Consider the following 21041-nt stretch of genomic DNA (forward strand, 5'->3'; position numbering starts at 1 on the left):
TTGCAATTATCCTTCTAAATCAATATAGTTATTGCAGCAAACTCTAGCAGCCTTGGTTAACTCTCAATGATTAAGTATAAAGCCCTCATATTTAAGTGATTTCCTAACTGGTACCAGTCTTGCCTTGCTAGAATGAGATAGTCTGGATTTAAATTACAGCTTCAGACATATGAAAAAGTGACCTTTCCTGTTCATTCTTTATTCTATCAGAACTCCTCTATCTGAATCAAGAAGATTTGGAGATGACAACATTTACTTCAAGGTTCCCTTGCATGAGAAACTTCATACGAAAAGTGTGAATGTCTTTCCATCTTGAGAACCCAATATTACCTCATATTGACTGGACTTAGAATTTTCCTCCTAACTGGATTTACTACTTCTCAAGAACTTTCAGAAGTTTAACCTTCATTGATTACTTCATTTGAAAGCTTCTAGCATAGCTTTTTAGGAACGTGGCATTATTCTAGCTGCTGCAGTCACAAAGTTATCCATATTTTACACATTTCATAGAGTATTTGCTCCTTGTCTTATCATGTGCATTTTCATTTGAATAAACACATACTTCGATTTTAATTAGTTCAAGGTAATATGCAGACATATTCGAGTGAAGACTTTCAGATAGATAGAAACTAAATTAGTTGGACTATATCACAAATCAGAAGTTAGAATTTCTGTCAGTACATGGGATTTTTTAAATGAAATTTGTAGTCAGACACTTTTATTTTTGCCTTTGAAAACATCTTTAAAAACTTAAATCCACCTTCATTGCAAAATGTAGATATCAGGACATTTTTTCAAAGGATCAAATGCCAATAAAGTCTGAGGCTGAACTTCAAGGGTTTTTCAGATAAGCAAGTAACTTTGGCTCATTTAAATTTTCTCCCAGAGTAATCTTTCTATGGTGCTTGTTCAAGATGAGTTTATTCAACTGCAAGACAATTAGTGCAGCTAATAACTGGAGAGCTTTTCTTTTAAAGGTATATGTACAGATAGTCAAGAATAAATGGTAGTCAGACATCCCTCCTGTCATTAATATAAACCAATAGGCTATGGATTTGGTTTTCTCAGTTCAGTATCTAATACTGAGGCAGAGAAAAACAGTTCCATACCTGCTCATATCCTCATCTGACTCATCATGATAAACAGGTTATGCTTCTTTAGAAACCACAGGCCTTTAACAGTCTGAAAGGAATTCAAAGAACAGCACAGGGAAACTTAACAAATATTTGTCTCCCCTTGTTATGAAGCATCAAGGTTTGGTAATAACTTTGATTACATTTTTAAACTAATGTTATTTGACATAAGAGTCTGAGAAATATCCTTTTGGCAAATAGGAGAATTGCCATTACAGCTTACCTCTCTCTTTCTCTGTTAGCACTTGCTTTTTATTATTCTTTTTAACTGTAACGATCTGTTAAGAAGTAGACCATCAAGCATAGGTGCTTAGTTCACTCTGTAGGACAAGAGGGACACCTAAATGTGCCTGGAGGATCTGATCCAATGTTTGTTTCTTTTCTCTTACTCCTACAGTGGATTTCATGCTGTTACTCCAAAACCTTATCTACATGGTAAAATTGCAGACAGAACTGATACAAAAAGTAATGGTTAGATATTTACATTTAAAATTAGCATAATAGTTTCTATTCTGACATAAATAAATGTAGTCTAATGATTTAAGCAAGCTGGTAGAAAAGGTAATACCTTTCAGAAGACTAATATAGACATAATATAGACTAGACTAATATAGACTAATAAAGACATAGCTAGAAAGAAACAAATTTATTCTCTTAGAGAAGTTAATGAGCATATTTTTGCTCTGAAAAATAAACTTAAGTTATAATAGTTCTATGCACTTTCATCAGTCATTACTTTCACAAAATGTCCTAGTTAAGTACCTCACCTTTCATAATCATCAAAGATCTGAAGTTGACTTGCTCACAGGCTTCTGAAAAAAAATGTAACTATTTTCATAAATTTTCCACTTTGCTAAACATGTACTTTGTAAAGCACAGACAGGAAGGCTGTGAAAATAACATAGATTTGTGCTGCTATTGCCTTAACTTATAGTTGAGTACAGCAAACAGTCATTTTGAATATAGCCTCATGTAGAAATTTTTAATTTTTACTACCAGCATATAACAGTAAGAAATTATTCCGATGTCTCAGTGCAGTATCAATATGTGTACCTAAATTAGCTCTGGCTAAAGCTCCCTTTCTGTTCTACTTGACCCAAACCACATACGAGTATATACCCTGTAGTCACTTATTTTATCAGAAGTGAAGTAAATTAAAGGCTACATTTATAGACAAGAAGGACAGAGTGGTTTTATTTCTATCTGTGATATTTGAGGAGTTAAAACATACTCCCTCATGATAAAAAATCATACTTTTCTTTTCTGTAAAAAAACACCATCCTTCAAGAAAGTTTGCCAGCCATCAGTCTGGGACAATATACTTTCAATCTCTGCTGCTGATGGATTTCATGTTATGTTAAAACACTCGTTGACATAAAAATAAAAATTAAGAAAAGAATAAAAGGAAGAAGGATCAAAATCTCCTACTTTTTATGTACTTTTTAATTATCCTAGACAGTAACACTTTTTTTCTAAATGTCAATCTAAGTATTTTAGACAAAGGGGAGTAGCTCTGGTGGAATTCACAAACATCTCTTCTGTGTATAAACATCGAGTTTACAATATAAGTATAAAAGATGGTATTCAGGATAAGCAAATGTTTTGTATCTCTTGTGGACAACAGAGTATAAAGGAGTCTTCGGTCTCCTCCAGAAAGGTGTGAAGTCTGCCTCCTGCTGTTTACTTCTCTGAGTCCTCTGCTGTCCTGTGAAATTATATCAGCTGGGCTTTCTGTATAATATTCTTTAATACAGGAAGAAAAGAGGCAAGATTTTCTGAAAGAAATATAAAAAAGGAGGCATAGAGAGAAGTGAAGGTATGATGTCTGAAAGGGGAAAAAACCTTAAAGGATGAGAGGGTGTTACCCTTTGAAGTATAAAGTTGTGGCATGATCAAAAGCTCACTGTAGGTAATGGAAAGATTTCTGTTGACTTTATTGGCCTTTGAATTCAGCACAGTCTAAAGGAAAACAACAAATCTTGCTTCCCTTCCCCATCAGCTCCTTTGTTGTTTTCAGAATCAGTCACACTAAATAGAAAAGATAGTCAGGAATGAAGTTAGAAACAATTAGTTTTATTTGAAAAAAGTGAGGAAAATTCATAAATTTATTTGAAAGCTGTAAAGTGTAACTATTTATCAGGGAATTTAATGGGGTTAAATATTCTGAGTAATATTTCAGATGTCTAAATATAATAATTTACCATAATTTTTCTGGGAAAAAAATAGAACAACTTTTGCACACATATAAGTCTGTACAGCTTTTTATATCATAGCTTTTCAAAACAATGAAATACTTTTTTTCTACTGTATATTGGGTCTTTCTTCCATTTAAGGCACTTCTAATAAGATGCAAAGTATACTCATTGACTTTAATGTCTTAGTGAAACTAAATGTTTTAGTGTAATTTTAATGACGAAGATTCTGAGTGTCAGATAACCACCCTCATTTATTTCTCAGACCACTTTTTCAATGCATTTGGAGAAACACTCTGAATGAGTCCTTTTAGTGATAAGTAACAGCCACAATGTCATGGTACTCATTCTAAATCTGTAGTATCTCATTGTTTTTTTAAGTTTTTAAGGGAATTTTAGTTCAAATAACATTTTTATAGAAGTAATAAAGGGCTCTAAGTTTGCAGAATAACTTGGTGCCACAACTGAGCCATCAGATAACTTTGGTCATATTAATTCAGACTCAAATTGGACACATTGGTTGTGCATTCCCATTGCTGCTACTCATACAGTCTTAAAAATCTATATGAGTTGTGCAGTACTCAAATCATGCCCACAACTGAGCTTCTGAAATAGTAAAATCTCAAGAGTCCAAGTATTCATTTTTTAAGAATTTATATTGTAGTTGTGTTCTGTTCTTTATCCTTTCAAACAGGTTGGGTTTTTTTTTTAATTTTATTATTATTCATTTTGGTTTGTTTGTTTGCTTGTTTATCTGTTTTTAGGAGACTTTAATAGTATGAAAACTCTCTACTTGTTGAAATAATCTCATTATCACAAAACAGCTATGAGTGGCAGTATTCCAAAATTATCCAACTTAATCCCACGTTGTACCTCAGGATGGACTTGGAGAAACCAGCACAGTAAAAGGATTGCTTCATAAACACATTAAGCATGAGGGAAAGACAGATTATAGTTCTCCACAGTAGTACTTCCCCTTACAGCATACCTGTTACATGTCCCACAGCTGCAACAGGACACTTGCATGGTTCTTCCCTTCAGCATTATGATTATGTCAGCATTTGAATGAGGTCCTAGAATTGTTCAAATTTTAAAGTCAATAATTATTGACAGCACTGATATTTAGACAGGAAGGACCTAGAGGTAATTCTGTTTTGTAATCTTCCATTTTGGACAGGTGCACCTGAATATGCCCCTTGAATGACTTTGTTGCACTCAAGTGGATACTTGTACATCGGTGCACCTACAGAAGATGACCACAGTTCCCATGTGTGACTTCTTCCTGAGTTTTCCTTTCATGGAAAACATGGTGTTGGATAAGTTTTTTTACTCTCCAAAAAGCAGCAAGCTTTGTTCTTGCTCTTTTAGCAAAGATTATACAGGTGTGAAAAACCATATGAGATGAAGCAAGGGATTTAACCTGCACATTATAAAAAAAGAACAATCGCCAAATTGAGCATCTATGGTTCATCTCAGGAAATGGTAATCTGTAGTTTAGGTTTAGCAACACTCAGTCCAAGAGTGTGTAGTTCTGTTAAACTATCCTTTTACTCTAGCCATGCCTGAAATAATTGGTAGAATGGGGTTAATATATCCTAGCTACAATGGATCTTGTGGCTTTATCTAAAAGAAAGTAATTTCTCGGTTTTAGTGAGATAATGAAACTTCATGTTGTAATTTTTTTACTAGTGACAAAATAATTCCTTGATATAACAGAATCCCTGATACCCAAAGAAAGCCTGTACCTGGACTTCTTTTGTTTTATTTGGTTTGTTTGGCTTTAATTTCTTTTCCATTCTGTCTCTTTTCAAAATGCCTTCAATTCTGAAGCCATTACTCAGTAACAAGAAGAATAGATATGATATCCCAGTCTGTAAGTTTTCCAAAGTTTCAATTTTGAAAATGGTTGCTTTTTTATACACTAATTTTTTTATAACTAAATGCAATGTAACAAATGGTCTTCTTCCCCACTCCCCTTTTTCATCTTGTATCCTAGGGAAACATGACTCTGATCAGATTGCTTTCAGCTGATGAGTTTCTTCGGCTCCTCTCAGGACTTCATTAGCTCATTGACTGTTTCAGCTAGGTATGACAGCTGGCTGAGGGTTTGTCTGTGTGTTTGTTTCTCAAGATATTTTGAAAAACTTGCATGTAGGTAGTGGGAGGAGAGAGGACAGAAACTGGTTCAACAGAATTGAAATCCTAGTATTGAATTCATACTTTGATAGGCACCAGATAATTCACATGACAAGAAAGATGTTTTAAGTGTCTCAGTAATGAGAAAAAAATTCACTCAGAGCTTATATTTATTCTACAGCAGGGAATATTAGGGAAAGTAAAATAAAAATGTGTAGCAAACAACACTTGGGCTTCAGGTGCATGAAGCATCAAATATGGCATCTGTCACTCCATGTCAGGCCTGGGCAATTGAGCTGCAGTTAGCTGCCTGATGAGAATCAATCAGGAGACCAAGAACAAGCCTGTTAGCCTGACTGGTGGTTTATTCTTTGTATGTAAAATCCATCACTTGTTTGTTTATTTGTTTTTTTCCTGTGTGCCACTTGGTCTCAGTTCTAGATGTCTCACTCCTATTACTGATTCAGTTTTTATTTCTTTTACCTCATCTTTGTAAACTTTTTCCATAGTTTCTGAATCCTGCCTCTGTTCTTTGTCCTTGTCCTAGTCCTCCTTCCTCCTTGTCCTGGTTGGCACTTTCTTATTCCTTGTCCCATACAATTTGCAAAACTGTTGGCTTGACATAACCCTTGCTCTCTTCAGGTCATTACATCATCTCATGTATTACACCTGGCTTGCACGCCCTCCCTTAATTCTGTAATTCTGTAATAGCTGTAATAGCTTGGAAGGCTGGCCCACGTTCTATCTGTTTCTACTTAAGAGAAGGTCTTCTCTTTTTGCCCAGAAGTAATGATGTCAGAAAGGTCAAAAGAACAAGACAAGGAAGTGAACCATTGCAGCTTGGTACTAGAGGTGTTTGACTCATATGAAGGTCATATGAGTTTTAACTTACTCAAATTAGTACTCTGTACTAATTCTTTTATTCAAAAATTTGGTTTTACTTTAATAATATAGTTGTTAAGCATAAATAAAAATAAGACAACACTGATGAACTGATCCAATAATATGATAACTCACACAGAATCATTAAGGTTGGAAAAAACCTTTAAGATCATCAAGTCCAACCATTAACCCAACACCACCATGCTCCCTAAACCATGTCCTGAAGTGCCACATCTACAAGTTTTTTGAACACCTTCCGTGATGGTGACTCCACCACGTCCCTGGGCAGCCTGTTCCAATGCCTGACCACTCTCGCAGTACAGAAATTTTTCCTAATATCTAGTCTAAACCTCCCCTGGCACAAGTTGAGGCCATTTTCTCTCATTCTATCGCTAGTTACTTGGGAGAAGAGACCAACACCCACCTCACCATAACCCCCTTTCAGGTAGTTGTAGAGAGTGATAAGGTCACCCCTCAGCCTCCTCTCCTCCAGACTGAACAACCCCAATTCCCTCAGCTGCTCCTCATAAGACTTGTGCTCCAGCCCCCTCACCAGCTTCCTTGCCCTTCTCTGGACATTCTCCAGCAACTCAATGTCCTTCTTGTAGTGAGGGCCCCAAACGCCTCCCTATACTTTTTGTCTTGTTTTGTTTGTTGTTTTTTTTTTCCACTTTAGGATTTTATATATCTCCACATTGGAGTTTTTCCTCTTGAATCCTTGAGTTATTAATAATCACATGTCAACAATTATTCTGCTGCCTGTATTTTTTTTCTCTTTTTCTTCAATGGATTTTCTCACAGCTCTTTCTTAGCAGTCTCAGGAAGAGCTGTGCACTTTGCCATATAAGAGATGGGCCTTGGCTCCTTGGTACACAGGTGGCCAAGTGCTTTGTCAACAAGGGTTTGAAGCGGGATTATGGAGAGAAAGAAGGTTATGGTCCTTCTGGGTCCTAAGGTCAACTATATTAATCTTCTTCAAGCAAAGATAAGGTAGGTTGTCTCAGCAAGTCTTAAGCATCTTGAGTCTGCAGGGAGCGGTTTTGATGCTCATGGTGACAGTCTTTTCCTACTTATTCTAGAGTCTTAAAATTTTCTTAAAACATTTTACATTCTTATTAGTTCACAGTTAAAAAGTTGCACACTAGCACACCCAGCATCAGTTAGATGTTCTTTGTTATGTAGTAACTACCTAGTTTTATTAGACTTTCAACTACATATGGTTTTATCTGACCTTAAGCTAAAACAGGTTGGGCAAGAGTCACTTGACCCCTAGGCCATTGCTAGGTAAAACTGTTTCAGGCCAATGTAAGTCCACATAAATGCTGAGATCTTGCACTGTCAGGTCGATATAACAAATCTACATCCTTTTGCAAATAATGTCAAAAAAGTGTTTTTACTAGGCTACAACACCTTGGACTGGATTAAGAACAAGACATTTAGCATGTTGGTCATTTCCTCCCACTCATATTTCTTTTCATGTATTGACAACTGAATTTAACATCTATTTTTCTTTACCTTTTTTCTCCTTCTAAAAAAAAAACCTCTAAAGTTTTTATAGCAGTAGGAAAAAAATAATAAAAATATAAGTGTAAATGAATGACTTCAAAGAATGTAACAAGTTAGATGATACTACTAAACTTTATTGAAACTGTATTCCTACTGTATGCAATAAGAAGGAAAAAAATAGCATAGAGAATTAGAAAGATGTGGTTACTTAATAGTAGGCAAAAATTTAGAAATTTAAATAATTTATTTAAAATATTAAGTGTATTTATAACACACAAATTTATACCACATGGTTTAATTTTAGTTTAATTGACTTAATATATAGTTTATTATATATGCACATATATTCTACAATATATGGATATGATATATTCATCTCCTCAAAGATGGAAAATTTTGCCCTGTACAGTAGAACATGAACTTGTCTAATTTAGACAGGCTATGATCACATGATAATCAATTACGCTTAGGCAGAGCCAAAGTACCTGCTTAACATTTACCCTTCGGTGCATACATACAAAAGTCAGTGTATAATAGATATTTTCTCTTACAAGTCTGCCAGTCTGGTATTTTAATAACATTATTATGGCTACCTATTTAATAGCATTTGTAGAGTGAATGTAGTAGGCAAAGACAGAGGTAATAGCACAGATGGAACTATTCAAGATTCGGAAACAAGCAGCTTGTTGTGGATCATTTCAAATCTGAAATGGTAGTCTCAAGCCAGGTATTGATCTTTATAGGTTATCTTTGGGGGGGGGTTAAAGTTAAACATTTCACAATTTAGGGAAAATAGATTTAAAGCAAGTTATTTTGTGAACTGGGATGTTGAAATGAATGGTATTCATTCAAATATAAAAGTATCTATTATTAGAATAAATGCAGAGCAGTTCCACTGATTACAAAACATAATAAATATCATATTGCTCATGTTTTCAACATCTTTTTTATTTATCTCACATATATTATATGGTTACAGGATATCCATGTTAAACACATGGGTGCAGGGTGCAAGGCAGTCTGCTTTGATTTATATGTTTAGTTATACCTTAGTGTACTTACTTGACATAGCTTCATATTGAAATATAATGAAGGGGTAGCCCAGGAAATACATAGGAAAATTAAAAAGATTTCCCACATAAAAAAAAGCATGGCAGCAAAAAGTCAAACAAAAACCACCAATCTTAATGACTAGGAAGAACTGTGTTGGATTAGACTTAGATGGTGTTTTTATCTCTCTGTTACTGGCAAAGCCAAGCAATCGGAAATTAACTGCCCCCAGGTGGTAAAAAATGCAACTAGCCATTAAACATAACCAGCTATGAAACTATTGAGGGACAGACTAAAATTTATTGAATCTTCTATAATCTCCCTCAGGTGTATATATTAGAAGTATTGTCTTTATTAACTCCAGTCACATACTGTGAAACTATTTTACTTTTCCTTTAGTGATACATGACCCTTGGATGACTATACATTCATTTCACAAGGACAGCTCTTTGCTGAGGGACAGGCAAGAGCGACTCATCTGTGGACAACCTTCCTACCTTGTCCTCTACCAGACCACCAAGTTGTGTTCTTTCTTTTTCTGCCTGGATTTCAATAGACTTATTCTGATATACTCCAGTATAAGACATAGGTGTAACCAGCCAGTCAAAGGAGGTGATTATCCCACTGTATTCAGCATTGGTGTGGCCTCACCTTGAGTATTGTGTGCAGTTCTGGGCCCCACAATTTAAGAAGGGTGTGAAGGTCCTTGAATGCGTACAGAGGAAGGCAACAAAGCTGGTGAAATGGCTGGAAGAAATGTCCTATGAGGAGCAGCTAAGGACTTTGGGTTTGTCTAGTTTGGAGAAAAGGAGGCTGAGGGGTAACTGCACTGCTCTCTACAGCTTCCTGACGAGGGGAAGCGGAGAGGGAGGTGCTAACCAATTCTCCCTAGTATCCAGTGTTAGGATGCATGGGAATGGTTCCAGGCTGTTCCAGATGAGATTTAGACTGGACATTAGGAAGCGTTTCTTTACTGAGGGGATGGTCAACCACTGGAGCAGGCTTCCTAGAGAGGTGGTCGATGCCCCAAGCCTGTCAATGTTTAAGAGGCATTACAGCAAAGTCCTTAATAACATGCTTTAACTTTTGGTCAGTCCTGAATTGGTGAGGTGCTAGGGCTAGATGATCATTTTAGGTCCATTCCAACTTAAATAGTCTTTTCTCTTCTTCCCTTCCCTTCCCCTTCCCCTTCCCCTTCCATTCCCCTTCCCTTCCCCTTTCCCCTTTCCTTCCCCTTTCCCTTCCCCTTTCCCTTCCCCTTTCCTTTTCTCTGTCCAAAGACAGAATTTATTTCATCTGTATTAACAATGATTTATAACGTTTTTCAGTCCTTGAAGCTGTTCTGTTTTATTTCACAAATGGAAGAAGTTAGTTCTTGTTTTATATTGTAAGACATCCCCAATATTAATACTGAACTGTTTATTTCACTGAGGTTGAATTAACGTTACAAATGGCTGATTAAGAAAGTAGCATTGTCAAAATTGAGATAAATTCATATTTATCTCAGTTTTGAGATAAATTGACAGATTTAAGTGTTGACTTTCGAGACTTTTACAATGTTATAATCTACTTATTCTGAATGGAGAATTCTATCAGTATATTAATTGTCAGGCTATTTCTAATATTTATTTATTCAACTTAGTATATCTTAGTATATCTTAAAGAGCAATTCTATCTCGTGAGAGCATCATGCCTATAGCACTCCTACCCTTCACTTTCTGATCTACCAAAAGCTTGCATGAAACTTGCCCAGGTAAATCTTATCCAGGAAAAAGGAAAAATCAAGTATGTTTCTTCCTTATTATTTTCTTGTTCCCATAGGTTTCTTCTCTTTTATTCCATAGCCTTTCTGCTCTCTTAGATAAAATGGCTGGTAGAACAAAAGGAGTGTCATGATTCCAGCATACTTGAAGAAATGTGACAGTTTAAACAAATATAATTGCTTTAGGAACAAATTTTCCAGGGAGACTTACACACACACTGACACTTAAACACTAAGGCTTTCAGAATAGAATGTACTAGAAACACTGATAGATTATTCAACTACAGCAAAGAGTAAAAAACAGAAAGAAAGCAATCTCTATGCTCATCTTTTGAAAATACAACCTTAAATTACTACTTAACAATACATTTCAGTTTTTTTCTCACAAAAGTATTGCTTCATTCATTCATGATCCTCTTTGTGCTTTTTCTCCTAGTAAAGCACGGTTTACAGAAGATTTGATTTTCTTCCGTAAAGCAGCAACCTCATGTAATCAGTTTTTACAGTTCTATTTTTTAGCTAGCATAATCTGGGGAAAGATTAATTCATTTAATTGTGTTGTACTAACACCGTTTAGTCTCAGAAATTATGTATTTATATATATTTAGTAGGATAGTAACTCTGCAATACATCAATGGCAGAGACACATGCTACAGAGAATGTAAGATTTGCAAATACAGTACTGCCAGTGTAAGTGACAGATCTAGACACAGTGTAAAAGCCCCTGGGGTTTGTGATGCCACAGCTAATTTCCTTTCCCTTTTTGCTTTATTTTCCACAATAGCTTCCTTTTCTATCCTTTTCACTGCTTTCACTAATTTGACCCAGATACCTACATTATATCATTTACATGCTAGTTTTGGACATTGTGTTAATAAAAGACAGCGTTTCTCTAATAAAGGTACAGAATTTTAAATGATAATTATTTAAATGTTGTCCTACCAAGTGAGACATATAACTGAATTGTATCTTTTAGAGACTTTTGTGAGTTAAATTTTTTACTGGTAGAAAACCAAACTTGAATATGGGTTATCAAAAACTAATAAATAAACATGACTGTCCTGGTTTTGGCTGGGATGACGTGTTTTTTTTTTTTCTCTCCAATAGCTGGTACAGTGCTGTGCTTTGGAGCTGGTATGAGAATGATGTTGATAACACACTGAAGTTTTAGTTGTGGCTAAGTAGTTGTGGTGCTTATAGTCAATCAAGGACTTTTCAGATTCCCGTGCTCTGCCAGTAGGGAGATGCACAAGGAGCTGGGAAGGGGGCATGGCCGGGACAGCTGACCCAGACCGGCCAGAGGGATATTCCCTACCATACGACGTCATGCCCAGTACATAAACTGCAGTTGGCCGGGAGGTGGGGATTGTGGCTCAGGGACAGGCTATCAATCACTGGGTGGTGAGCAATTGCTGTATTGGGCATCACTTGTTCTTGTACATTCCTTCGTCAGTATTATTATCATTGTTGTTTCCTCCTCTCTTGCTGTCCTATTAAACTGTTTTTATCTCAACCCACGAGTTTTTCCTGATTGTCTCCCCTGTCCCACTGGGGGAGGTGGGGAGTGAGCGAGCAGCTGTGTGATGCTTAATTGCTGGCTGGGGATAAACCATGACAGTGACATATTTACATTTGTAATATACATTCATTTGACAACTTCAGAGGTGAAGGTTAAAGTTTGAATATGTTGGCTAATTTCTCTTCCTATGAAAAAGATCTTTTTTGTTTATTTGCTTTCTTTAGTGAAATAACTGCAGCTGGACTGATATTTGGTTCTTTTCATTTTCATTTTTACTTTTAACACTGCCTAATTTTGTCCCTTGTAGATGTAACTATGAGGTCTATTTATGACAGTTGCAGAGTTTGAGACTTTATAAAAATTATGCAGTGTTCTCAGTCAAGGTGGTCAGCTGTTTATAATTTTTTTTGATTCAATAACTAGATTAAGAATGATGTGGCAGCAAGAGATAGATAGGTTAATCAGATATAAAAGGAATTCACTCCTCCCTGTGCTACCCCATCCCAGAGAAAAGAAAGGAAACTAGCCTACTCGGCCTCCAGTAATCAAGCAAAAGAGATGTAAAGGTAATAAGCTGCCAAAGACTACTCTTCTAGCCTTTTATCCGTCCACAGTAAAAAAATGAGGAATGTTATAAAGATATCACAATGTTGTATAACTACCTGATGCATTGCAATTACATATTGTTCTCATACTAGTTTAAAATTCTTAAATCAGTACCTTAAAAAAATTTAGGACATGTTTTACAGAAAAAAGTTAATTTTTTCTGTAACTCTAAGTGAGAACCATTTCACCTTATTTTAGCCCATCTGAAAACTTGCCATCTGAAGGTAGGATAGTTATTTACTTTAATTCTCTTTTCACATGATAAAAATAAGTTCCTTCAGAAAGTAATTTATTTTACCCTAAAAGATGTTTCTGATCAGTTCAACAAGAATCCTCTTCAGTGTCTGTGGAGGTAACCTAGCTGAGGTGAGACCTTTAATTTTTAGATAATTGATGTTAAGTGAAATTAATCTCATCTTCAAATACCACATTAATACTTCTAATGTTCTTTTAGTGTTTCTAATGTAATGTCACTAGGCCAAGCCAAATACAAATTAAAAATCATGGGAATCTATTACATCTCCTGAAACAATATGAACAATTTCAACTATTAACCAGTGTGAGTTTGATGTTGCAAAAATTTCTTTTGATTATTCCATGTATTTTTTCATTTATAAATGATTATGTGTTTTCATTTTCTTGGTAACATTCATGACCAGAAACTTAATACAATAATCTATTCTCTTCTTCTAAGCCGTTATATATTAGTAGAATAAATTTTATAATGTACCTTCACAAGAAATTCAATTTTTCTTTGCTATGAAGTTTTATGACATTATTTAATTGCCGGTATGCCTGAATAGACAGTGCTGTTGCACTTCCTAAATGTTATTGCTGATTATTTGGGTTAAATATGGATATTTAACATGTTTCATCTTTGAAATATTATGTTTGTGTCAGAACTACCAAATAGGCATCCAGACAAGTTCTCAAATTTCAATACATAATACATAACCAATTGTACTTTACTGTGTGGTGCTCATTTCAATTATTTTGTGCCAGGTACGGCAGCAAACCTTTACACTGAAGTGAACAAAACATGAATTGCAGACACTTTGTGAAACTCTGAAAAATTCAAAATATCATGCTAAGAACTGATCTGAAGCTTTAAAAGATTCTTTAGAGACTGTGGGTCATGCTGATAGTTAGACCATCAGAGTCATGAAAGAGAGTAATAGAGAAGGTTTTGGAATAACTCCGGTTCTATAGAACCAACAATGACTGAATATAAGATGATAAATAATCACTACAAAAGTGTGTCTTGAAAAATTTATCTTTCCATCCTAAAATTGTTGTCCCAGAAAAAATGTCTGTTCCTATCAGTGATTATCAGGGAACAGGCAGATTTATCCAAAAAAGCAGCTGGAGGTAGAGAAATCATTGTGAAGGGGTATAACCCTAAATAGCTACAAAATTATTAGAAGATATTGTACATGTTGGCCTAGCACTCCAGAGTTATATCAAGCCATCGAGCCAACTCTAAGTGTTTGCAGCTAGCAAATTGACAAGTAATGGAATGACAGTCTGGGAATAGAGGAAAAACGCCTTTCATGAGATACTAGCTATTACAACCCAATGCTGTTATCTTCTCTGCAGAAAACTTTAAGGTCCAAACAATCACTGGGGAAAATAAATAAATAAATAAAATCCAGGCTTCTTATCTTATTGAAAAACCTGGGCATTTACAAGAAGACAGACAGACAACCTGATATATCTTTGATTTGAACAAGACTATAATCAGTAAGCAAAAATGATTGCTAGATCAGGCCTATGAAGATGTCTGAGTGATCAGTTATGATTATAGTGAAATCCATTCAGTGGGTTTTTACTGGCCAAGAGTTGTGGTTATGATGAAAGAAAACAGATCAAAAAGCATCTCCTGGATACAATTTTATAGGGTTTCCATTTGTTGCTGGCCTGACTGAAGGCAAAAATGAAGTACAATACCTACCAGGACTGCTAGCAAAATCTTATTATCAATTGCCTGCACTGAGAAATAATATCTATCACAGAAAAAGGAGTGTTAAATTAAACTCACCAATGACGTCTATAGTTAAAAAGACAGACGGTAAAGAAACACGGCATATTGTAATTTGCAGTGAAGAAGCCTGGAGTCAAATGCACTATTTGTTGTAGATCTCTATTGTAGCCAAACTGTGAAAGTGTAACACTTAACTCATAAGCTAAAGCTTGGATAAAATGGGAGTAGATTCTCATGGACATGGGCCAATATTAATTTCAAATCTTTGTATTATCTAGAAAAGGGTAGTCCAGCAAGAATAGTTGCAGAAATAAAAGCTGTACAGAAAACAAAATGTATGTTTTGTGTGTATTGATAGGGCTATGTTCCAGACCTCTTAATTTCTACTCTCTAGATCCTTGCTTTATTTTTTATAGTGGCTTATGTGCTAATAATTATAATGTATTTGTACTTCAGTACACTACTTACTTATTTAAAGGCACTTTCCAATAAATGGAATTAAAATATTTGGGAGATTTTCTGTCAGAATTTAGCTAATAAATAGAAATAAGGAAATTCTGCTGTACATAAACAAGAAGCAGAAAAACAATTAGAACTATAGCTATGCTTTTCTTAACTCATATGAAATATAAGAACTTAGGAAAAATTTGTGGTTTGGTATGGCTGATCAATATATCTGCTCAAAAAGCAGATATAAAAAGATGGTAAGCTAATGTTCTTATAGTGATGACAGCTCATTCTACTTAGGCAGAAGTGAAATACAGGAAAACTAAGGAGAGGCATGGGACAAGATTATTGATCTGAAAAGTTTCTCTTGGGAGAGAAAAATGAAACCATTTGAACTACGTGATTCATGAAAGTAAGAACAGGAGCTTGTCAAAAAAAGATATACAAATTAAAAAGAGAGAAAAAAGAAAACATATTGTCTGCTAATTTATATTAAAAAAAAAAGACAGAAATTATACTTAGGAGATGGACAAGGATTTTGACTAGTTTAAGTAGAATTAAAGAGTTTTCTTTACTTTTTACTTTATTCTCTTGTAGGCTGCAACTTGCTGGGTTTAGTTCTTAGTTGCATTTTCAGTCATTGTGTTTCATTTGACATTTCCATATTTACTTTCTATCACAGTTCTTTTCCCTTCAGTTCAATCTCAAATCACTCAGAGGCTGTAGTGATACCCAGATCAGGTCTTTATTTGATTACACACATGTGTATTACATGTTTTTATTTATATCCAAAATGAGCAATTAGAAATAATAGGAAGAGGTGGAAAAGTAACTACAACCCAAAACAAAGATATTGATTGAAATCAGAGCTTCCTAGGAGACAGTGATAAACAGGGGGTTACAAAAAAGCAGTTACCAAGCAGACATATTTCCCTCTATTGTTAGCAAAGATCATCAGAACCACTACTGATTAACATACAATTATACAAAGTAGAAAAGGGAAAACCTTAGAACCTTACTAAATGTCTTCCTTGACAAACAACACTGTTATTTCTTCAAAATAACATACATCTAAATTCTTAATTATTGTAAAATAATTGAAGAATTATAGAATAATACAGGTTAGAACGGCTTCTTAGAAATCATCTGGTTGATCTACTTGCTCAAAGAAGGATCTACATAGATCAGGCATCTCACTGCTCTGCCCAGCTCCGTTGTGAGAATCTTCAAAGATGGAGGTTCCACAACTTCTCCAGAAGCCTCTCATGCTGTTTGACCACCCTCCTGGTAAAAACATCTCCAGATATACTTGGAATATCACATATGGTCACTTGGGTGTCCATTGCCTCTTGTCCGATCACTGTGCAGCTTCAGGAGAACTCTGCACCTGCAAGGCAAGTCTTTTTCCCCCACGCTCTGCCACTGGGTAGCTGAAGCACAATTAGGTCTCCCCTTAGCTTAGACCCAGCTCTCAGCATCTCCTTGCATGTCACATACCCCAGCCCCTGAGCAACCTGGTGGCCCTGCCCTGGATTTGCTCCAGTAGGTCAATAGCCTTCTAGTATGGGAGGGCTCAAAACTAGCCTCCCAAGTGCCAAATCACCTCCCTGGTCCTGCTGGCATTACTCTGGCTGGTACAGCCTTGGATGGCGAGGCTGACTTTCTACCCCGTAAAAACACACTGCAGATTCATATTTAACTTATCCACTGGGATCCCAGGTCCTTTTCTGCAAAGTTTCTGCCCAGACAGTCAGACACCAGCCTGTTCCATTTCATGGGTTAATTCCATACCATGTGCAGAACTTTACATTTTCTTGTGCTGAACCAAGCTGTTGTTAGCTCATCATTCATCACAAAACAGTGTTCCTTATATTCCAGCTTCGTACTGTCAAAGACTTTAATGCACTAATAAGACTTAATTGACCTCACCTGACACCCCCAACTTATGCCTGCTATGCATGGACTCTTTTAAGTTCAGGCCTGGGTTTGCCATCATCTTTTTTTCTTAATTGCTGTTCCTAGTTCGACTTTGAATTTGGCTTGTAACTGTGCCTGATGATGACTGAGCTGTCAATATGAGCCATCCAGCTTTGCTCATCTGCGTGGTGTGCTGTGGCACAGCACACTTCTGGAGAGGACATTGCCTGGCTTCTGCTGTTCCTGCTCTTGCCTTCCAACTCACCTTTAAGGAACAGAATCAAACTTGCTCCTAGCTGGCATGCTCTTTTAATGGAGCCAGTGTCCATCCAGTGCAGCACTGCATCCGTGTGGACTATCTCACCAAATCTCTTTAATCCCACTGGGATCATAGCTCTGCACTGTTCATGAATTTCTAATTCGTCTTCTGTTTCCCATACTGATGTATTTTTGCAGTGACACTTGAAATGGACAACAAGTTGTTCTGCTTTCATATAAGGAGTATTAGGGCCACTTCTTTACTGTGCCCCATATCTTCTTTTCTCTTTAGTCACCATCCCTTATCAAGTATCATTAAAAGCCCTGCTGTTCAGATTAGGAACAATCAAAGACACTCTCAAAGATGGTCTCTCCTTGCTTTGTCAGATGAACTCTTGTTTGTCCATCAGTCCTCATTTCTTAGAGAGGGTTCCCTGGTTATAAAAAGCTAAAGACCTTGCTGCAGCACAAGCTTTACAACCAGGTGCTGGCCTGCAGAATGTGCCTGCTTTTTATCAATGTCTTCCCTTTCATCAGCAGTCTAGGAAAATGCCACCCAGGTTCCTACTCCTTGCACCCTTACATCACCTCCAGAATCCTGTTCACTTGCTGCTGTGGCAAAATTTTAGAAATAGGACACCCCTATAGTTTTCAACCTTATAGTATTGTCATATTTTCCCACTTCTTTTACAGTGCAGAGTTTTTATCATCTTCCAAAAATAATTGTTTCCACTAGACACAATTTGAATTCCAAATTCTAGTAGAATTTGGAGCTATGTGGGTCTTGATCTAAATCAACAGGGTTATTTCTATATTGCTAAACTTTCTTCTCTCTGCTGATTTAAAAAGATAACATAAAATAACAGAAAGGTCATGCATGAAGTTGGACAACATGACACAGGATATAAGCAATCGGATCCTAAATAATCATCCCAAATCATTAAGCAATGTTACAGCTACAACTGAAAGGAATTACATTTGTACTAAGGCATTTTACTGCATTAAAAATGAGTCTATTTTGTTTTATCTCTGATTTAAAAAAATTTTTTCAACAACTCATAGTACAAATGAGCTTTGCATGTAATTAGTGTTGAAGACCTGGTTATGCCCAAGAGGGCATAATTATTACTAATATGAAATTGCCATCTGGAGGTACCCTTTGAGACAGTCCATCAAGTCAAACTAAAAATGGCATTACAAAGGTGTTGACAGTGATACCTTAAGAAAAAAAAAAAAATCCCTGTAGATACTACTTTGTGATGTTGTGACCAATTCATTTTGTCTTTACTGTGAGTCACAACATCCCCTCAAGACCACAGGTTATCAGAATGCTCCTACCTAGGGATAAATGCATATACATGAAATGAACCAGAAGTAGTAGTACAAGGAAACAGCACTAAGGAAATGCATCTATTGCTTTCAACACTTCAAATGCCTGTAATGTGTATTAGTTTTACATGGTGAATAACACGGGTGTTACTAATATTTCACTGCCTTTTCTTGATTCAGAGTTAAGAGCAAACAAATTAGTATTATGTAAAGAAGATAAAGAGAATTGGAATGTTTGGTTTATACTTTCCAAGATACAGCACATTTTCAGATTTAAGCAATCTGTAACCTGCAGGACTGTAGGCAAAATGAAATGAACAAATAAAACAAATCTACTGAGGTTTCACACTGAGAGCATATTTGATTTGTTAGATTGAGCATGATGCTTCAATGTTGTTTGCATTTAAAGAGAGGCAGTGTGTCACAGTTAAGGTCAAGATCTTTCCTTTATTATTTTTTTTTAAATACATTAATTAACGTTCTTTTAAAAAACAAAACAGAACACCCTCAAATTTCACAAGAACTCATGTATTTCTGATCTAGAAGTGAAATAATTAATAGAATGCCATAATATGAAATACTCTATGTTCAACATATTTCATTTTTCTGCTGGACTTTTGCAGTAAACAATGTTGGATTAGATGATCCCTCAGAGTCCCTTATGACCTTCTTTTTCTGTCTCAGTTACATTATATTTCGGTGCCTTCTGGAGTGGCAAATTATATGAATTTACACTTTGAATCAAAGAATTTGAAATACTTTGTCTTTGAAAATATGCATGAATATACTTACACGTCAGTTTACAAGTAAGTGCTTTTATCAAAAAAGAAAGTACATGCTCTTATAATTATCTTGCTCATAAGAGGCCTGATTCAATATGGACAGAAGATTTGACTCTTTCTGAAAATTGGAACCTTTTGAAAGTATTTCACCTTGAGCATCCAATGTTTAAGATACTTAATATTCACACTCATAAATAATGTTATCTTCACATGAAAAATACTGATCATTAGCAGTATTTTCCTTTTCCTTTTTTAAACTTCAGTAGGATTTTAGACAAAAATAGGCAAGAAATTTAAATTCAAATGATAGCCAGGATTCAGTTAGTTGTCCAGGACAAGATGTTTCACTGTTACACCAAAATGTTTACACAGTACCACTAGACATACACGGTTTCTTGAGATTGGTTCAGCAATATTCAGGTCACTACACATTGTTATCTTATAAGCATAGACTAATAGAGAAAGAGGGACAAAAATGTAACCAAGAATAACTGCAGTGCCATGCACCTTGTCAGGCACTACTTTAAATTAGAGTTCCTCTTTGGGCTATAACTACTCTCTGAACTAGATGAACCCAGGCTTGTAGTAAAATGTTGCTATGCTACTCTAGAAAATCTAGTTTCTTTTGCTCATTTGTTACTTGAGTCGAACTTCAAGAAAAATTTGATACAATTGATCACCAAATTAATTAACAGCAGCATGAAATTAATTTTTGTAACTGTACACTTAAATTAGAAACGTCTTTTTAATGTGTTATCCTTCACTTGCTTAAAACAAATGCAGTTCAAACTACACAATTCACATCAACTAAAGACACAGAAGCATATTCAATTGTTAGTATGGACGTCTCTGTTAAACTACAGAGTATATGAAGATACATAAGAGCAGCATGACTTTCAAATTTCTAATGCTTTCTATGAACTACGTTTAAGCACTTCATTGTCATAACTCCCTTGCAATATTGCAGTACACACATTAGTTGAAAATATTTTGCTGAAAGATACTGTACTTTAAGGTTAGCTTCAGAGCCTGCTAATCAGCAAGTAAAGGCCTAGGTCTCAGCAAGTTTTACTCTTAATTTTCAGAAATCTGTAGAGGTTTTGTATATAGTTAGTAGCACTGAGGAAGCACATCTAATATCTGTCAAAATAAATCATCCATATGAGCACTTATTATATACCAAGTTGCAACTCCATTTTTATTGTGCTGGGGAACTTTTCCTTTGGGGGACTTAGGGAAAATGGAGGGGAGAAACCGAAGTCTTTAAGGAGCCTATGAAGAGAGTTTATGCCCATCAGAAAAGTTCATTGAGCCACGAAAGAGAAACTAACAAACGACACAAAGCAGAATTTAAAAACAAAATAAAACCAACCAACTAAACAAACAAACAAAAACCCCAAACACCAGCAACTAAGGCAGAAATAAGAAATTACATAGTGTGCCCATGGTGAAAAAAGAGGGTCAAGCTTTCCTGCAGAAAAGGGTTCATCAGTTATAAGCTGGCTGTAGCCAGGTCGCAGATTCAGGTAACAATAAGACAA

The sequence above is a fragment of the Phaethon aethereus genome (genome assembly GCF_964289735.1).
Source record: "Phaethon aethereus genome assembly, chromosome: 1".
Lineage (NCBI taxonomy): Eukaryota > Metazoa > Chordata > Aves > Phaethontiformes > Phaethontidae > Phaethon > Phaethon aethereus.